This window comes from Cupressus sempervirens, chromosome 7 (genome assembly GCF_028749045.1).
Source record: "Cupressus sempervirens isolate cs-2001-9-10 chromosome 7, ASM2874904v1, whole genome shotgun sequence".
Lineage (NCBI taxonomy): Eukaryota > Viridiplantae > Streptophyta > Pinopsida > Cupressales > Cupressaceae > Cupressus > Cupressus sempervirens.
In genome coordinates, this window is record NC_143124.1 from 375,412,972 (window position 1) to 375,432,610 (window position 19,639).

The following is a 19,639-nucleotide window of genomic DNA, read 5'->3' on the forward strand; positions in this document are numbered from 1 at the left end:
ATTTTATTAAAATCAATAATAATAATAATAAAATAAATTTAAAACTTCATTAAATGATATTCATTACTAATTAAATTAATTAATAATTATAAAATAAATAAGTTAAAATTAATTAATTAATTATTAAATTATCAAATATTAATAAAAATTATTAATAAATAATAATTTAAATTAAATATAATTTAAAATTAATAAAATTAAACAAAAACATTTTAAAAAGAAACAAAACTTATAAAAAATAGTATTTAGGGCCCGTCGGCCTTTAAAAGTCATGCAACCCTTATAGCTACTAGTTGTAGGCCCATTATGGGTAGTGCAACACATTAAAGTGTCATTGGAGTTAGGAAAAGCGGGGGAGGTGGGGTAAAACCTACCTCTCCTATATATATATATATATATATATATATATATATATATATATATATATATATATATATATATATATATATATATATATATATATATATATATATATATAATCATTTTATAATAAACTATCCCCCCTCCTCAATTCAATTTTTTTTAATGTATATTATTTTTTATTTATTTTTACAGATGTTCTATCAAACACTCTGATAGGAAAAATATGGTGAATCAATCAAATTTTTAATGTAAAATTTATATTTCTTTCAAACCCTTCCCAAATAAATTTGTAACTTTAAATCTATGGAACAAGGGTTTTACTAATCTTTTGAATCCTTATATATACAAAAGAAATCTATTAGAAATGCTTTAGAATAACTGAGAAGGGGGGTGAATTAGTTACTCAAGGTCTAAATGTCCAATTCAAACTTTTTCATCAAGTAAAGTGTGATGATCAAACTATTCATTCATCTAAGATTAAAATTTCCTACTTAGCAAGTTACTGTAAATCAAAATGCAAGCATGACACATGAAGAATCAACACATAACATAGTGATTTATGTGGAAACACAATTTGAGAAAAACCACCAGTAACATGCTACTCAATTCTCACTTTTCTGAAGTGATGCCTTGTGAAAGGCCTACACTGTTAACGACTACAATACACTATTAAATGTGACCTGATTAGAGGATTTAACCACACTATTAGAAGTGGGCTTGGTTAGAGGAGTTTAGAACATTCATTTGGAACTCCACCCTCTTAAAAGATTTACAAATGGATATTAAACCAACCTAAGTCCATAGGATTTTTACCCTAGTTGATACAATTGCTAAAATGTTACAATAAGGGGTTTTTCCTTGATTACAATTCACAACTTATCTTGTAGATTTTAGATCTCTGTTTAACTCTTCACTTTGCCTGGCTTTCAGTCTCTATAGCTCTAACAACTTGTCCTCCTTTCAAGCTTTGTCTCCTTGAGTCTCCATGCTCAATGTACCAGTGCAATACTCTCTTTTTTGACCACTTATCAAAGCAGAGTCTCTGTGCTCTATTCTTCCTTCTCCTAGATGCCTTCTTCTTGACACCCTTCATCCACTTTGCAAATTTGACACACCAAAAACACTTTCTTCTTGGCTTGTGACTCTTTAATAGAACTCTAGAATTTCTTTTCTTGCTTGATTCTTCCCTCCTTTAATTTCAATTCGAATGGATTAGGTAATACTCATTGAATCTAACCCGCATCATGTTCGTTCTAGAAACATCATGAAGAATCCTCTTGAATTCACTCAAAAATGGTTTATCTAAATTTGTATGCCACCAGCTCATCATCCTTATCCTCCATCTAGTTCACAAAATTTAAGGTAACAACTTTGTTGGCTTAGATTTGGTGAATCTTTGACCTTTCCAATAATGCAACAACTTGGCACTATTAAAATTCTAGTGCTTGGCACATACTATGTTACTCGGCATCAACCGCATTTTATTGATGCTCGACATCTACTATGGATTCACTCAGCATCAACTAAAATTTTCTAAAACTTGGCACCTATTATTTTGCTTGGCACCTGAACACACTTGGCTCCTTTTGTATTACTTGACACATACTAGATTTTTCATTTGCTCGACTGCAACTAAAAATTTCCTCGGCTTGAACTAGCTTGCTTGGCACTCACTAAAGAACTTAGTTAAGCTTTGCAATCATCCTTGTTGCAACTTAGTCCTCCAATGTTTGTAAGTGTGGCCAACCTCTATATCTTCAAGTATGTTATCAATATATCATTTAACCATTGTCTTAACTGATCCTTGCACTTCATTACAATACCATAACTCAACCTTTTGCTTAGGTTCTTTTGTTATATCTTTTTGATTAAATCCTCTTCATCAATAAACTAAGTGATAGTACTTGGATCTTATAAGTAATTGTCATTCTAGCAAGTAGCAAGTTTGACATCAATGACAAAACAATGATTGAAAACATTCTTTTAGAAATAATCTCCCTCTTTGCAATCACTCTTCTTCTCACAATGATCTTTTCAATCAAATTTCCAACAATCTCCCTCTTTGGCATTGATGGAAAACCAAACTGATCAACCATCAGACCAAACTATTCAACCAAGTTATTTCAATGCTAACTAGGTTAGAACAATAAGTCAAATGCCAAAAAGAAAGAAAAAAAAAAGTGTTATCATTAGTTTTTACATCTCCCTCTTAGCTATATCTTCCTAAAAATCCTTTTTCTCCCTCTTTTCTATGGCTTACCACTATTCACTTTGATCTTGTAGATTTGATCAGTTTCTTGTTACTTCTTCCTTAATTGTTGATCAATTTTATGTTACTTCTCCCTTTTTGATAACAATGCCAAAGACATATTATCTCAACATCTTAACATACAGTTATAGCATTTGTAGGTACTCCAATTTCTCCCTTTTTCACCTTAGTTGTGACTTATTTGGAACTTCGCCACTTTGATTACTTTAGGCATGATCCTAAAGTAAATATCCTCTGCATCAATTTGTAATATGTCAGCATTCAATTCATTTGATGCAAGGCAGTCTTGCTTTTTCTTCAAGTAGCCTTGGTTAGAGGTATCACCCCTAACTTATCTCTAAGATACTCAAAAGCATCTTTATGTAGTGCTTTTGTAAAGATGTTAGCAATCTATTCCTTTGAGCTGACATATTCCATTCTCACTTGCTTGTCATCCACCAATTCTCTTACATAGTGATACTTAATTGCAATATGCTTTTTTTTTGGCATGCAACATAGGATTCTTTGATATGTTGATGTCACTTGTGTCATCACAATAGAGTATCACAGGTTCGATTACCTTGTCCTTCATATCTTGCAATAGATGTTTGATCCATACAATATTAGTGCTATTTATAGTAGCTACAACATATTCAACTTTTGCTATGGACTTTGAGGTACAACTTTTCTTTTTTCCGGTCCAAGTAATCAGTCTTTTACCTAAGAAAGGTGCTCCTCCACTAGTGCTTTATTTGTCATCTATATTACCTCCCCAGTCTGCATCAATGTAGGCTCTCAACTCAAAATTTTCACTCCTCTTATAGTAAAAACCAAAGTCATCAATTCCTTTTAAGTACCTTAGTATTCTCTTTACTGGCATCAGATGATTTTCTCTTGAATTTACAGAAAATCTTGCCACTATTCCAACTACTAATGCAATGCTTGGTCTACTATGTATAACATACTATAAATTTCCAACCATAGATCTATACAATGTCTAATTCACTTCAGCTGACTCATCATTCTTGGATAGCTTATGTCCTCTTACCATTGGTGTACTAATCGATTTTGAATCTTCTAATCCAAATGTCTTGAGTATCTCCTTGATGTATTTTATTTGGATCACAAATATGCCATGCTTTAGTTGATGTACTTGCAATTCAACAAAGAATTTTATTTCTCCAAACATTGACATCTCAAACTCATGTTTTATTTGATCAGCAATATCTTTGCATAGGACATCTTTCCTCCAAATATTATATCATCAAAAAAGATTTCAAATATCAAAATGTCTTTACCTTTTTCTACCTTGATGTATAGGTTATGGTTGTCATCTATTCTCTCAAATCCTATCTTCACAAGATATTTGTGCAATCTCTCATACCATCCTCTAGGTGCTTGCTTCAAACCATAGAGTGCTTTATGCAATTTGAAAACCATATCATTGTTGCTATCATCAACAAATCCCTCTAGTTGTTCTATGTAGACTTCCTCTTCTAGTATACCATTCAAAAAAGTAGACTTCACATCCATTTGGTAGAGTTTGAAACCTTTGTAAGAAGCATATGCAAGTAGTGCTATTACACCTTCCATTCTTGCAATAGGGGAAAATATTTTCCCATAGTCCAGTCCTTCTTCTTGTGCATAACCTTTGTAAACTAGTCTAGCTTTATTTCTTGTGATCTCACCATTCTCATCAAGCTTTTTCCTGAAGACCCATTTGGTACCAATTACATTCTTATTAGCTAGTATACAAACTAGAGTCTAGGTTTTTTTCTTTTCAATCTAATCTATCTCTTATTCCATAGCTTTATACTAGTCATCATCTTGTAGTGCATATTTCACTAATTTGGGCTCAATCTTGCTCAGCAAACATGATTAATTCCTTAGTCTATTCCTTGTCATTGGTCTTGCATCCTTGTCTTCAATATTTTTTTCAGCAGGGTGATGTCTTCTCACATACTTGGCTAGTCTTGGTTCTGACCTTCTTTCCATGTTTGATCCTTCAACTTTAGAGTCACTTTGCACTTCTCTATCTGGTATTTCATTAGCTCTTTCATGTGTACTATTTTTAGAGTTAGAATGTGCATTTTCTTCATTCTACAATTCAACTTCTAAATGCAGCTTGGCATTCACTAGTTGTGACTCGACTGATACTAAAATTTGTTGTTGATTTCCAACTTGATTGATAGCTTCATCTTCAATAGAAATTCATTCATGGAAGTATACAAAAGATCTATAATTTTTTTATTTCTTGGATTGATTAGCTTGGACTTCTGCATGCTCATAAAAATTTACATTTTCACTTTCCACAATCTTTATTAGTGTTAGTGTTCAATCACTTATATGCCTTACTTCTAGTGGAGTATCCAAAGAATATGACTTCATCACTCTTTACATCAAACTTGTCATTTCTAGTATCTTTAAGAATAAAGCATCTACAACCAAACACTTTGAAATGTTTTACATTGCATGAGTGACCATACCATAGTTCAAAAGGTGTTGCATTTATACCTTTCTTGACTTGTACTCGATTTAGAGTTTAAATAGTAGTACTTACAGCTTCTCTCTAGTACTTTAGAGAAACATTTTTCTCCATCATTAATGTTCTAGCATAGTCTACTACTGATCTATTCCTTCTTTCAGCAATGTCATTTTGTGGGGAGTTCTTGGTGCTGATGTTTTCCTTTTAATTCCTTTTTCATTGCAAAATATCTCAAACTCTTTTGATATAAACTCTCCTCCTTTTTTTGATCTTAGGCACTTTAGACTCTTTCCTATTTCCATCTCAACTCTAGCTAAATACCACTTAAACATTTGAAATGAATCAGATTTTTTCTTTAAGAATATGGTAGTCATCATCCTAGAGTAGTCATCCACAAATAGCATTATGTATCTATCTCCTTGGTAGCTTTTCACTTCTATTGGACCACATAAGTTAGTATGTACTAGTTCTAGTACTTCTTTGGCAGTGTGGGTTTTTCTCTTGAAACTATACTTAGTCATCTTTCCTAGTTGACATTGTTTGTACATTGTATTTTTAGGCTTCTTTAGCTTAGGCAAACCTCTAACTTTTTTCTTTTTGTTGATGCTAGAAGATTATCAAAGTTAACATGACACAACCTTTTATGCCATAACCAAACATCATCAAGTCTAACAATGAGATAGGTTTCATCATACATATCTAGGTAAAATTGATTACTCCTAGTTTGTTCTCCTTTTCCTATTAGATTTCCATCAGTGTCATAGATTTTGGCAGTTTTGTTTCCAAATTCTACTTTTTAACCTACATTGCCTAACTATGATACACTCAGTAAATTGTAGTTCAAACCTTCAACATAGTATGCATTATCACATAAGATTTTCTCTATAAGTTTAATAGAACCTTTTCCTTTGATTTGACATGGAACATCATTTCCAAATCTAACACTATTTCCATCATACTAAGTAAAGGTAATGAACTTACTTTTGTCTCCTATCATGTGATGTGAGCATCTACTGTCTATGATCCACTTGTCATTCCTGTTCACATAGATTACTAGTGTTGGTGCCTCATCTTGATATGATTCATCCTTCATGGCTACATAGACTGCTTCATCATCATTCTCATCAGAATCTTCTTCAACAATGTAGCATCTTTTTCCTTTGTCCTTGTAATCTCTACTATCATCTTCTCTTTTGTTCTTGAACTTGTTTCCTTCTTTGTAGTTCTTCTTCTATGTACACCTTACAGCAATATGACCTACTTCATTGCAATTAAAAAAAATGATAGGAAGCTTACCTTTGAATTTACCTTTTCCTCTATGGAATCTTTTGGCCAATAATGCTTCTAATTGTTTCACATCTTCTTCATCTGTGTTGTTGTCACCAGATACATGTTTTTCTTTTCTACTCTTCTTCTTTGATTTCACCTCCTTAGTGTCTTTTAATGATAACTTAACCTTGAAAGAAGATTTAAGATTCTAAGGTCCATAGTTATCAAATTTGGAAAACTCAAAAGTAGTGAGTCTTCCTACTATTCCTTCAAAAGTTAGTGCATTTCTTGGTACACACCTTAGTTCTTAGATGGCTGAAACTCTAATTGCATAGATAGGAAGTAGGGTTCTTAAGTATTTTCTATTAACAATATCATCTTCCAATTGACCACCTAGACTTCTTATTGTACTTGACACTTCTTTCATTTTAGTAGCATATTGAGCAACATTTTCACCTTGCTCCATTTTCATGTCATCAAAATTTCCTCTGAGGCTTTCTCTCTTTGCTCTTTGAACATTTTGATCTCCTCCATAGATATTTGACAGGGCTTTCTAGATCTTGAATGTAGTGTCACATCCTTTGATATCATCAAATTCAGCATAGCTAAGTTTAGAGGCAATCTCTAGCATTGCCTAATTTTGCTCCTTCCTTTTGCTTAAATCATCTACAGAGAGGGGTCCAACTGGGTCTACATGTTCCATTCCAATTGAAGTTTTTGCATAATCACCTATTGATCCAAAGTACAATTTCATTAGGCTTTGCCATGCAATGAAGTTATCTCTATTAAGCTTGGGAACTTCTCTCTTGGACATCTTGATCTTCTTGCTTCTTTTACCTTGAAACCAAATCAGTAGATGGCTCTGATACCAATTGTTAGAAATGCTTTAGAATAGATGAGAGGAGGGGTGAATAAATTATTCAAGGTCTAAATGTCCAATTCAAACTTTTTCAAGTAAAGTGTGCCATCAAACTATTCATTCATCCAAGCTTAAACTTTCCTACTTAGCAAGTTGTTGTAAATCAACATGCAAGCATAACACATATTGAAGAATTAACACATAACATAGTGATTTATGTTGAAACCCAATTTGGGAAAAACCACTAGTAATATGCTACTCAATTCTCACTCTTCTAAAGTGATGTCTTATGAAAAGCCTACCCTGTTAAAGGCTACAAAACATTGTTAAATGTGACCTAGTTAGAGGATTTAACCACACTATTAGAAGAGGGCCTAGTTAGAGGACTTTAGAACATTCACTTGGAATGCCACTCTGTTAAAAGATTCACAAATGGCTATTAAAAAAACTTAAGTCCATAGGATTTTTACCATAACTAATACAATTTCTAGAGAGTAACAATAAGGGGTTTTGACTTGATTAAAATTCACAACTTATCTTGCAAATTTTAGATCTCTATTCAGCTTTTCACTTTGCCTGGCTTTCAGTCTCTATACCTCTAATAGCTTGTCCTCCTTTCAAGATTTTTCTCCTTGAATCTCCATGCTTAATGTACCAGTGCAATCCTCTCTTTTCTGACCACTTATCAAAGAAGATCCTATGTGCTCTATTTTCTTTTCCTAGATGTCTTCTTCTTAACACCCTTCAACCACTTCACAAATTTGGCACACCAACAACTCTTGTTTCTTGGCTTGTGACTCCTTAAATAGAAGTCTAGAATTGCTTTTCCTACTCATTTCTTCCCTCCTTTAGTTTTAGTTTGAATAGATTAGGTAGGATTGATTGAATCTAACCCACATCTTGTTCTTTTTAGAAACATCATGAAGAATCCTCTTGAGTTTGCTCAAAAATAGTTTATCAAAATTTCTATGCCACTAGCTCATCATCCATATCCTCCATTTGTTTCAAAAAATTCAAGGTAACAACTTTGTCAGTCCAGATTTGGTGAATCTTTGACTTTTCCAATAATGCAATAGCTCAGCACTATTGAAATTCTAGTGTTTGACACATACTATGTTACTCGACATCAACCATGTTTTACTGATGTTCGACACTTGTTATTGATTCACTCAGCATCCACTAAATTTTTTTGACACTCAGCACCTAAACATGCTCGACTCCTTCTATATTACTTGTCACATACTAGATTTTTCATTTGCTCAGCTTGAAATAGCTTACTCGACACTCACTAAAAGACTTAGTTATGCTTTGCAATCATCCTTGTTGCAACTTATTCCTCCAATTCTTCTAAGTGTGGCCAACCTCTGTATCTTCAAGTATGTTATCAATACATCATTTAAGTATTGTCTTAACTAATCCTTGCACTTCATTACAAAATCATAACTCAACCTTTCCCTTGGGTTCTTTTGTTACATCTTGTTGATTAAATCCTCTTCATCAATCAACTAAGTGATAGTACTTGGATCTTATAAGCATCTATCATTCTAGCAAGTAGTAGGTTTGACATCAATGACAAAACAATGATTGAAAACATTCTTTTAGCAACAATCTCCCTCTTTGCAATCATTCTTCTTCTCATAATGATATTTTCAATCAAATTTACAACAAAATCCTCATGCATACCAATAATTTAAAAATAAATATTGAAATATTCATCACAATAAAATTTAGATAAATAATTCACAATCATGACGAAGATAGGAATATAACATCATTAACTGGATGAACAAAACACAAGGATCTACCTTTCTCTCTGAAAATTAGCTTCTCCAAAATTCCCAGTCCCTGAAAAGTGGACCCTCAATTACTGATAAGTAGTTCTCTCCTAAATCTGGGGCATTGATTATGTGATCACCAAAGGGAACTCCTTGATCACAGCTTTTTAACTCTTTATTATCTTTTTCAAAACTTCATGTATACTTTATGCAATTTTAAAATATCTTTATTAAATTTATTTTCTTTCTCTTTTAAATTAATTTATTATATTTTAATCTCATGCATAAGCTTTATGCAATTTGATTAAAATAAACTTTATTAAATAATTGCTTACTCTCTCTTAATAATTTTTGAAGTGTTTTTAATATAATATTTATTAACTCAAGTAATAATAATATTTAGAATTTATTTTAAAATGATCTCCTAAATATATTACTATCAAATTAATTAAATATTATTACACTTTCAAAATAGATTATATTTTTCTCTTTAAAATTGTTTCTTTTTATTTAATTAATATACCAATTAATTAAATATTGAAATATCATAATAATTTCCAATAAATTAAATCATTAATTAATATGTTAATTTTGATCTAACAAAAAAATCACCAAAGACTTAAAAGATGAAATATGAAAACCCTTCATAAAATGCAACATACAAAATCAAACTCGAGGGTTATAATCACGAATTTATGTCATATGACACATTCAAAAGGATAATCATCATAGATACTTGTCCTAATTTTCTAGGATAACTAGTTTAATGGTTAGGATTTGGACTCAAGAATTTATCTCCCCTCTCTTACCATTGAGATATTGTGATAGGGTCCAGTCATCTTGGCAATTCAGGGAAGTTGATACCTAGTACCTACAATCTGCATAAAATCCATTCATGTACAAACACATATATTCTAAGCTAAATAGGCAATGGTAGGAAGTGGTGCATCATGTAGATCTCGACTAGCAAGTGACTATGACTCCCTTCCTTAACCACATCAAAAATGTCATACATAAAGAAAATATACACGCACACCATACACATGTAGTGTGGAGAAAGTATCCATATAAAATATGTACAAATAATCCATCTAACTAACATAACAAAGTGACTAAAATCATTGTAATAATCATCATCAAGATATAATCATGCATACATGAAGTAACTAGTAACAAGTAGTCTCATCATATAATCAACTGAATATGAAAACAATATCTAATAATCTAAAAGGTAATGCTACTAATCATCAAGCATACTAGCCTAAAAGAGTTTGGTAAGAAAATTGGAAAAGTTAATTAGGGATAGGCACTACATGCATACACTTTGCAAACTAATCTTGCCTTATTTCATCTGACTTCACCATTTTCATCTAACTCATTTCTATAAACCCACTTGGTGTGAATCACATTTTTATCTGCTAGTCTAGGAACTAGAGTCCATATCTTGTTCTTCTCAATCTGTTCAATCTCTTCTCTCATTGCTTTACTTTAGTCCTCATCTTCTAAGGCATATTTCACTATTTTAGGCTCATGCATGCTAAGAAAACATGTTTCACCCCTCAGCTTGTTTCTTGTCATTAGTCTTGCATCTTTATCTCCAATAATTTGTTTAGTAGGGTGATGTCTTTTGATATACTTTAACGATCTTAGTTCTTCTCTATTTTTCTCATTTGGTCTATCAACTTCTAAATCACTATGTACTTCTCTATTAGATAATTCAACATCACTTTCATGTACACTAATCTCAAAATTAGAATGTGCCTTGGCTTCATTTTGTAACTTGACACTTGACTATTGTTTTGTATCCATATGTGACTTAGTTTCTAAATCAATATTGACATTCATTGTATGTGACTCAGCAATTATTGAAACTTGTTGATTTGTAAATTTAGTTATAGCATCTTCATTAAAAGATATACCTTCATAAAAGTATAAAAAATATTTTTATTCCTCTAGTTTCTTCATAGGTTTAGCCTCATGTACTTCTTCCTTGACTTGTAGACGATTCAAGGTATAGATGGCTATACTTATAGCTTCTCTCTAGTATTTCAAAGAAACATTCTTCTCCATCATGATTGTCCTAGCATAGTCCATTATAGACCTATTCCTTCTTTCAACATTTCCATTTTGTGGAGGGATACTAGGTGTAGACATTTGTCTTTTGATTCCTCTATCATTACAGAACATCTCAAACTCATTTGTTGTGAATTCTCCTCCTCTGTTAGATATTAGACATTTCAGGCTTTTACCTATTTCCTTCTCAACTCTAACCAAGTACCACAACATTTGGAAAACATTAGATTTATGTTTCAAAAACATAACCATCATCATCCTAGAATAGTCATCAACAAATAGCATAATGTATTCATCTCCTTTGTAGCTTTGCACTTCAATTGGTCCACACAAGTTAGTATGAACAATCTCCAAAATTCCTTTAGAGGTGTGAGTCTTATTCTTAAAACTAGACATTGTCATTTTTTCTAACTAACATTGCTTGCAAATTATATTGTTAGGTTTCTTCAACTTAAGCAAGCCTCTGACTCTCTTCATGTTATTGATGCTAGCCAAGTTATCAAAGTTAACATGGCATAACCTCTTGTGCTATAACCACACATCACCAAGCTCTATAACAAGACAAGTAGAATGATTCATGTCAAGGTAGAATAGATTACCTCTATTTTGATCACCTTTCCCAATTAGTTTTCCATCAATGTCATATATCTTAGCTATCTTGTTTTCAAACTCAACCTTGCAACCTGAACTATTTTATGCGAGTTTGATAGATTTGTTGGTGTTTTTATAGTACTAAGAAACAAAATACTTAATACCAAGATGATGAAAATCACAATAACCTAAGGATTAGCTACTTCCTAGAAATAGCTATATGTTCTTTAGATCTGGACCCAACTTCAAAAAAATTATGAAAGATCTTCTACTCTTTTGGCTCTACAAAACCAAGGTTGGTGCACCTGAGGGATAAAAGATTCATAACCTGATAATACATTCATATTTGATTCACTCAATAACATTTTATATGCAATAGTCATCCCTAATAGTATATCAGTCGCAATTCTTCGTAGATCTTTAAATAATTTTGGGCAATAGCAACTACCTAAGACTTAGAGGTTAAATGTAAACAAGTGTTGACCAACTTTGACATTCTTTAAGCATTAAAAGTAAAATTGATATTTCTTTTTAGATATTTTCTTGACATCTGTTTATGATCTTTCCATATTCTAACTGAAATAGTTGATCAATGCCTCATCCATTGGGATTCAAAGTCTATCCAATTCTTTGACCTAATTGATTGCATTACAATCAACTTTATCAACAATTCTCACTAAAACTTGTTCTTGCACACATCCTTTTACTACTTGGAGATCCTATCATATTCACTAAAGCATTTTACTTAATTTATTGAATTAAAAATAATAATTAACTGATATGCAACCTATCCTAGCTGCATTCAATCTCAAGATAACCAGATGATAAAAAATGGAGACAAGATTCAGAGAGAAAATGTGGGGCAATTCATCTTTATATTAATTTTCTTTGAAAATAATATGAAATTGTAACAGAACTCAAAACACTTCAAGATAAGGCACTATGATCCTATAACATCAATATCTTCTAGAAATTTGTAGAGAATTACATCAAAGAATTAATATCAAGAAAATTGGATTGAATAGATTTTAGAAAAACTAAAATTGTACAATGACTTAGACCCCTCCTCTAGCCCTAGAATCTCACTTAAATAGTGTAAGATGCAACAAGCTTCAGGCATAGAAGATACTGTCAGCTTTCCTTAAGATAGAAAAATATTTACATTACTACTATCACAAAAAATAATATTTGGTGCAAAAAAATGTTTTCATCATGAATATTCTTTGGTGGGACAACCTTCTACTACATCTTTGTACTGTTGAGGATTTCATAATTGGCCTCAATGCTATTGTAGATCCTCTAAAGATGTAGCCAATGGAACTACACATGATGTATCTAGCTCAGATGTCTACAAAGTTACTTCAACTCAAGAATTTCCATCCACATCATAAACATACAGCCAAAATTAAAGTTACATCTGATTCTTTTGTTGTTATATTATTAGTTTGAACCTTGATTCTAGTAGCTAAAGTTGGTTTTCTATTCTTTTCCTCTTCTACTTGTCCTAATGTATCAATTATTTGAATTTCATCTTAATCATCATTAGTTTCATCAAGTTCTAACTATTTAGCATGGACAAAATTTTCCATCCACTTGTTAAAAATTATGTCATCTAGCCAATTAAAGCTTAGAATATCTTGCTGCTTTTTAATTACATATTCCCCAATTCTATTAATTTCAACAAAATCTTTCCTCATAGAATCATAAAATAGCTTGTCTTTACAATTTCTTCAGTTGTAACTACCTACCATACATTTCCTTCCTCATTTACAAATGAATATCATTTTCCTTCCTAATAGAATAAAAAATCATAGTATTGGGTATGTTCCACTCAAGTAAAATTAAAACTCTTGAGTCTCTCAAAATTTGGTTTCCCCCTTCAAGGTTTAGTTGTGAAAAGTCTTCCATGATGTTAGCTTTAATGTCATTTTTAATTTTAGAGTCCAACCCATCTAGTTGCTTTTCTTTTATTGATTTACACTTAGCCTCAAAATTACCAATATTTCTTCTCCACAAAAATTGTGCAAAGGCTCTAGACTTTAGAAAGTTTTCATCATCAATGAATTGTTTGGAAGCCTATGCAATCAGAGGGTCTATTTCTTTATCTCTATAGTCTACAACAATAAGATCAAAAGATGGCATAGGAGGCTCTTAAAGTACTAATCCTTTAATATCAATAGTTGTAATCACAATGTCCCTTTCCCCTCCAATTTACTTCAATATTGCTCTCTGAGATGCTTCATCATCTATTCTAAGTGGAGTTTGGGATGGTGAATATTCTTTTGCATGAGAAGATGAACCTTACTTTGTTCTCTACTTCTTAGGGGCACATGTGTCAAGACGGCTTTTAGATCTTGGCCTCTTATATGGAGGAACATATTGTATGTTCTAAACCACTACATACCCAACCTTTCTTTGTAATGTATATTGGCCAAGGTTTATAATCATCCTATTAGTTAACCTCCTTTCCACCCCAATATCCTTGGTTGGGTGTGATTTTGTTATGATCTCCTTTTTCTCATTCAAGGTTTGCATGATCCTAGATAAATTTTTCATTAACATATCTATTTTCAGCCTAAGGGATCATATTTTGGCTTAAAATCATTTATAAAATCTAATACTTTACTATAAACTATCCAGTTTTGTTTTATAACCTCTTGTTCTTGCAATGAGAACTTATTTCTAATTATATCCTCAAGAAAATATATAGTTTGTATTTGAATCTTATCCTTACTCCTTTCCCTGAGGAGGTCATAGAATCCCTCTGAATCAACAAACTAGGCCTAGCGTCGGGCCATCTGATATTTTTCTAAAAACTTCCCTAGGTTTCTCTATCCCTTTTTAACAAACACAAAATTATGAATGATAGTAATCATTGGTAAGAAAGTACCTTTAGATTTTCCTATCAAATCCATCTCTTCAACTAATTTGATTTTCTATAATAATTCAACAATTCCTCCTTCAAAGGAAACAGGTATGGCAAGACATGGGGCTTCCCCAAAAAACTATAAACTTCAAAGATAATAGAGACACCATATGGGATGATATCTCCCCAATTATGATTCACCAACAGCCCTTTGGCATGATATTTAGGTCTTATTAATTCTAATAGGGACTATGGTATTCTAGGGCTATCCCCTCTCAACAACAATCTAAACCTTGAACCAAAATACCTGTTAAATTTGATAAAGCTAGCATTAGTGACCTCCATGTCATATTTGCACTCCATAATTAAACTAGGAGTCTTTCTCCATCTCTTTCCAATTCTAGTTTCATCTATTTTGAGAAGAAGGTAACTCCTTTATACAAGAAAATATACATTAACATTGAATACCAGTAGAAAGGCTTGTTAACTTTAGCCTACATTGTTCCAATTAGACCATTATGAATTTCTTTAGCCAAGAAGGTAGGGAAGTCAAGAATTGAGCTCATTCCATATTGAAGATTTTGAGAAATAATAAGAACAACAGAGCCTAGGATGTTATCTTGCTCATCCATACCAAATATTTTGCAAAGAGAGAAAAATAAGGCCTATGCCCTAGGATTAAAATATTTTTTCAACAAAGGCTTGTGGGTATTTTGTGTGACTAAAGGAAATGATCCAATCTTAACAAAGCATTTCTACAATGGCCCACCCCTTAGATATATGATTTATGCATCATCTCTAGCTTGGAGGTCTTCCATGCCAATCTTTTCATGAACAACATGATTGGGGTTCAGCTTGAATACCTCTTTGATCAATTCAGGTGAAACCCTAAAAAGGTTATCCCCTACATGGTTCTTTATAACCCTAGTAATTGGATCATATTTCTTGGCCATATCTACCAATAATTCATTGTCAAAGAAGACACCAAGGATAATCAATTTACCTATGTCAAATTCCTAGACATTTCTCATATGAGTATCTAATTTCTATTCTACAAACCACTTCTTAAAAGTTCTAAACCTCCCATAAACACTTTCACATCCCTCAACTAGTTTTCTTTGTCATAAAAATCCTCACTAACTAGTAACCTAGGGCTTTTTGGAATCAATTCTCTACCCCTAGCCAATTCATTCATTGATAGTGACATTTTTTCCAAAAATTCATCATGAACTACCCTTTTTAAGTAATCTACTTTGCCAAAAAAAACCTTGCATGGAGGCATTTTTGCAATTTACCCTAATACGATTGCAATTTCTTAATTCTTAGAAATTCAAATGATTTACCCACCTTTTCTTTCTTTTCTACCTCTTTGAATCACTTTGTAGATTGTTGATAACCTTGAAAATTCTTGCCCTAGCTTTGGAACTCTTGGTGTTGTAGAAATTTGTAGGTTTTTCACTCAATAATGGAGAATTTAGTATCTTATTACAGAATTAAGACTCAAATGAGACAACATTGACAATGCTTAATGCTTCAATAGTCAAATTTCATATTGCATTATGAATTTTAAATTTCTATCATCAATCACAAAGCATCAAATGGCTTAATTTGAAATTAAAAAAGATACATTAACATTTTCAAAGATTTTCCATGCATCAAGTAGGCACATTCCTGCATTTCATAAAATTTGAGCACTTTCATGAAGCAGTGAAGTGCCCATCATCGATATTCCAAAGATTGAAAACCAAGAAAAAAACCTTAGATCTTCATAACTCTGGCTTTAAAAATATGAGCCCACTGGTATCATTTCTTTCCAACTCAGCAACACATGGACTTTCTTACCAATTATTTTGCTCCATATCACAATGCTTTTCCATCCTAGCATGACTCAACAACTTTATGAGTGGCCAACCCCACTTGTACATGTGACATGTAGGTGCTTCTCTGCTTTAACTAAACTTTTAGCATGTTCACATTGTAGGTAAGCGCTACCCATTGATCTTCTCAAGATCAATGATGTACATATCTTATGTCTTTTGAACTATATTAACATCCTTCATGAAATCATTGAAGACACATGTCACTAGGGCACTTTACTAGTTTTCTTAAACTTTTCACATCTTCATGAAGTGGTAATATGCCCATCGTTGATCTTTAAAAGATCAATAGTTCACAAATATAATATTGAAAGAGACCCCAATACTTAACTCAGCCAATGAGTTATCTTATAATTTAAAAGTTCTCTACAATCATTGATAGCCATGGAAAGTTTTGACAATTTCATCCTTTGTGGTGCATTAAAATGCTCAATGTCATGAAATGTTATTTGGCACAAAGGCACTTGCCTGCATTTGCTAAAAGTCAAGAAAATTTTGAATGCAAGCATGCACTCATTGTTGATCTTCCAAAGATCAACAGTTAAAAAAGGTTAACCACAATGATCAAAACATTTCATAAAGCACTAAAGCAATATCAAAGGTGAAACCATGATTAAGGCCATGTTTAAAGTGAAAGGTTTCTAAATTTTGAAAAAGTAACTTAAAATAAACTTCGAGAAAAAGGGTAAAAATAGAACCTTAGGGTTACAAACTTCATATGAAAATTTTATAAAAACTTAATTCCCAAAAATTTGAAAAGTTAAGGCACACTAAAAAGGTTTTGATGAAAATTTGACAATTTCACCTAGGGTTTAGAACACTTTATAATCCTACACATAAGACTAGAGATTTTTCACTATAGGATGTAACAAAATTTCAAACGGTGAAAAACTAGGCCAACAAGATCATTTACATTTTATCAAAAAGGGTGCATCATTACCAAACCTTACACTATTTTTATCATAATAATTCAAGGTAATGAACTTACTTCTATCTCTAGTAATGTGATATAAACACCATTATCAATGATATCTATCATTCTTGTTCACACAAGACACTAGTGTAGTTACATCATCAGAATCAGAATCATCCTTCATTGCAACATACATCACTTCATCATCATGATTGCCTAATCAATCTTTAGTTTCCTCTTTTTTAATGTAGAAAGACTTCTTTCCTTTATCTTTGGAATCTTTGTTGTCATCATCTCTTTTACTTTTTTATTTATCTCCACTTCTATAGTTCTTCTCTAGACATCTAGCAGCAATATGACCAACCTCATTGCAATTGAAACACATGATAAGTAACTAACCTTTGTATTTATCTTTACCTCTATGAAATATCCTTGCTAGTAGTGCTTCAAGTTTTTTTATATCCTCCTCATCTACATCACTATCACTGGAAGCATATTTTACATTTTTCTTCTTCTTCTCATTAGATTCCTTCAATAATAGCTTAGCTTTGAAAGCAGATTCCATATTGGAAATTTTAAAGTTGTCAAAATTAGATAGCTCAAAATTAGTGAGCCTACCTACTAGACATTTAGAGTCAAATTAGAGCCTGGTGTACATCTCAATTCATGTATTATAGAAACTCTAATAGCATAAATGGGAAGCATTATTCTCAAAAAAATTCTTAATACAATATCATTATCTATAGTACTAGTAGCTCCTCTTATAGCATTCACAACATCTTTTATTCTAGAGCAATATTGAGAAACATTCTCACCTTCCTCCATTCTCATATCATCAAACTTACTTCCAAGACTTCTAGATTTGGCTCTCAAAACATTTGTGTCTCCTTCATAGATAGTTTGAGGTGCATCCCACATCTTCTTTGCACTATCACAAACTTTGATATCATCAAACTTCGCATAACTTAGGAGAGAGGAAATCTCCAACATTGCTTGGTTGTGTTCTTTATTCTTCTTTAGGTCATCAGTAGTTGGGGCTCTAGCAAGTTTAACATGCTTAGTGGTGATGGTAGATTGTGCATAGTCTCCAAGACCTCTTAGGTGTAGCTTCATAAAACTTTTCCATGCAAGAATTTTTTTGCTTGTAAAGCTTCAATACCTCTCATCTTGAGATCTTGATATTTTTCTTCTAGTACCTTCAAACTAGTCCCCTTAATTAGATGGCTCTGATACCAATTGTTGTGATTCTTTTAGAATAACTAGGAGGAGGGGTGAGTTAGTTATCTAAGGTCTAGATGTCCAAATAAAACTTTTCACAACCTAGTGAACCTAAATCTATAAAACCTATTCATGCATGCATCAATTAGATAATAAAACTTTTAAACTTGTAGGTTACTATCCTAGGTCAAAACAAATTTGCATAAATGTGAACATGAAACATAATAGATTCAATAACACATTTGACAAAAGGATATTATGTGGAAACCCAATTTGGGAAAAACCACTAGTAACATGCTACTCATTCTCACTCTTCTAAACTAATTCCCTATGAAAAGCCAACCCTGTTAAAGGTTAAGATAAACAGTGTTAAATGTTGTTGGATACAATTAAGTAATTGTGTATTGTCTTTGATGTTACACAAATGCCATATCAGTTATCAGACAGAGTCTACCGAGTTCTATCAGTCAGGAAAATAGTTTACAGAGTCTACCGAGCTCAGTCGGTCAGTAAAGCCTTTTTGCAGTGTATACCGAGCGTTCCTGTATGTCATACGGTGAGTTAATAATAACTGAGTTTACTCGGTAAGCTAAGGAAAGTTTAGTTCTTACCGAGATCACTCGGGTATCAAAGGATTTTGTAGCGAACGGTTAGTATTAACCGAGTTCGCACGGTAAGCTAAGGAAAGCTTAGTTTTCACCGAGCTCACTCGGTAATCGAAGACATCTTTTACCGAGTCCAGTCAATTTCCAAAGGAAGTGGCAGGTTTATCGAATTCCTCGGTAAGTGTAGTTTTTACCGAGTTCTACCGATTAACACAGGAAGCAAATTTTTTTTAACAGAGTCGGCCAGTGAAGAATTTTGTTTTGATTATTAGTTCAAGCTGACTTTTGGAATATGTTTTGTCAAGTTGGTTGGGCTGACCTGGTATCATGTATAGTATATAAAGAGAGGCTCAAGATGCGGAAAAGTGTGGGAAAAAGAGTATATACGAATAATGCAAGGAAATGCAATGAAGAGATTTGTGTGTGCCTAAGCAGAGTTGAGCAGAAGGAAATCTTGGAGCTGCAAAGATATATTTAATCAGTAAGGATCTTGTGGA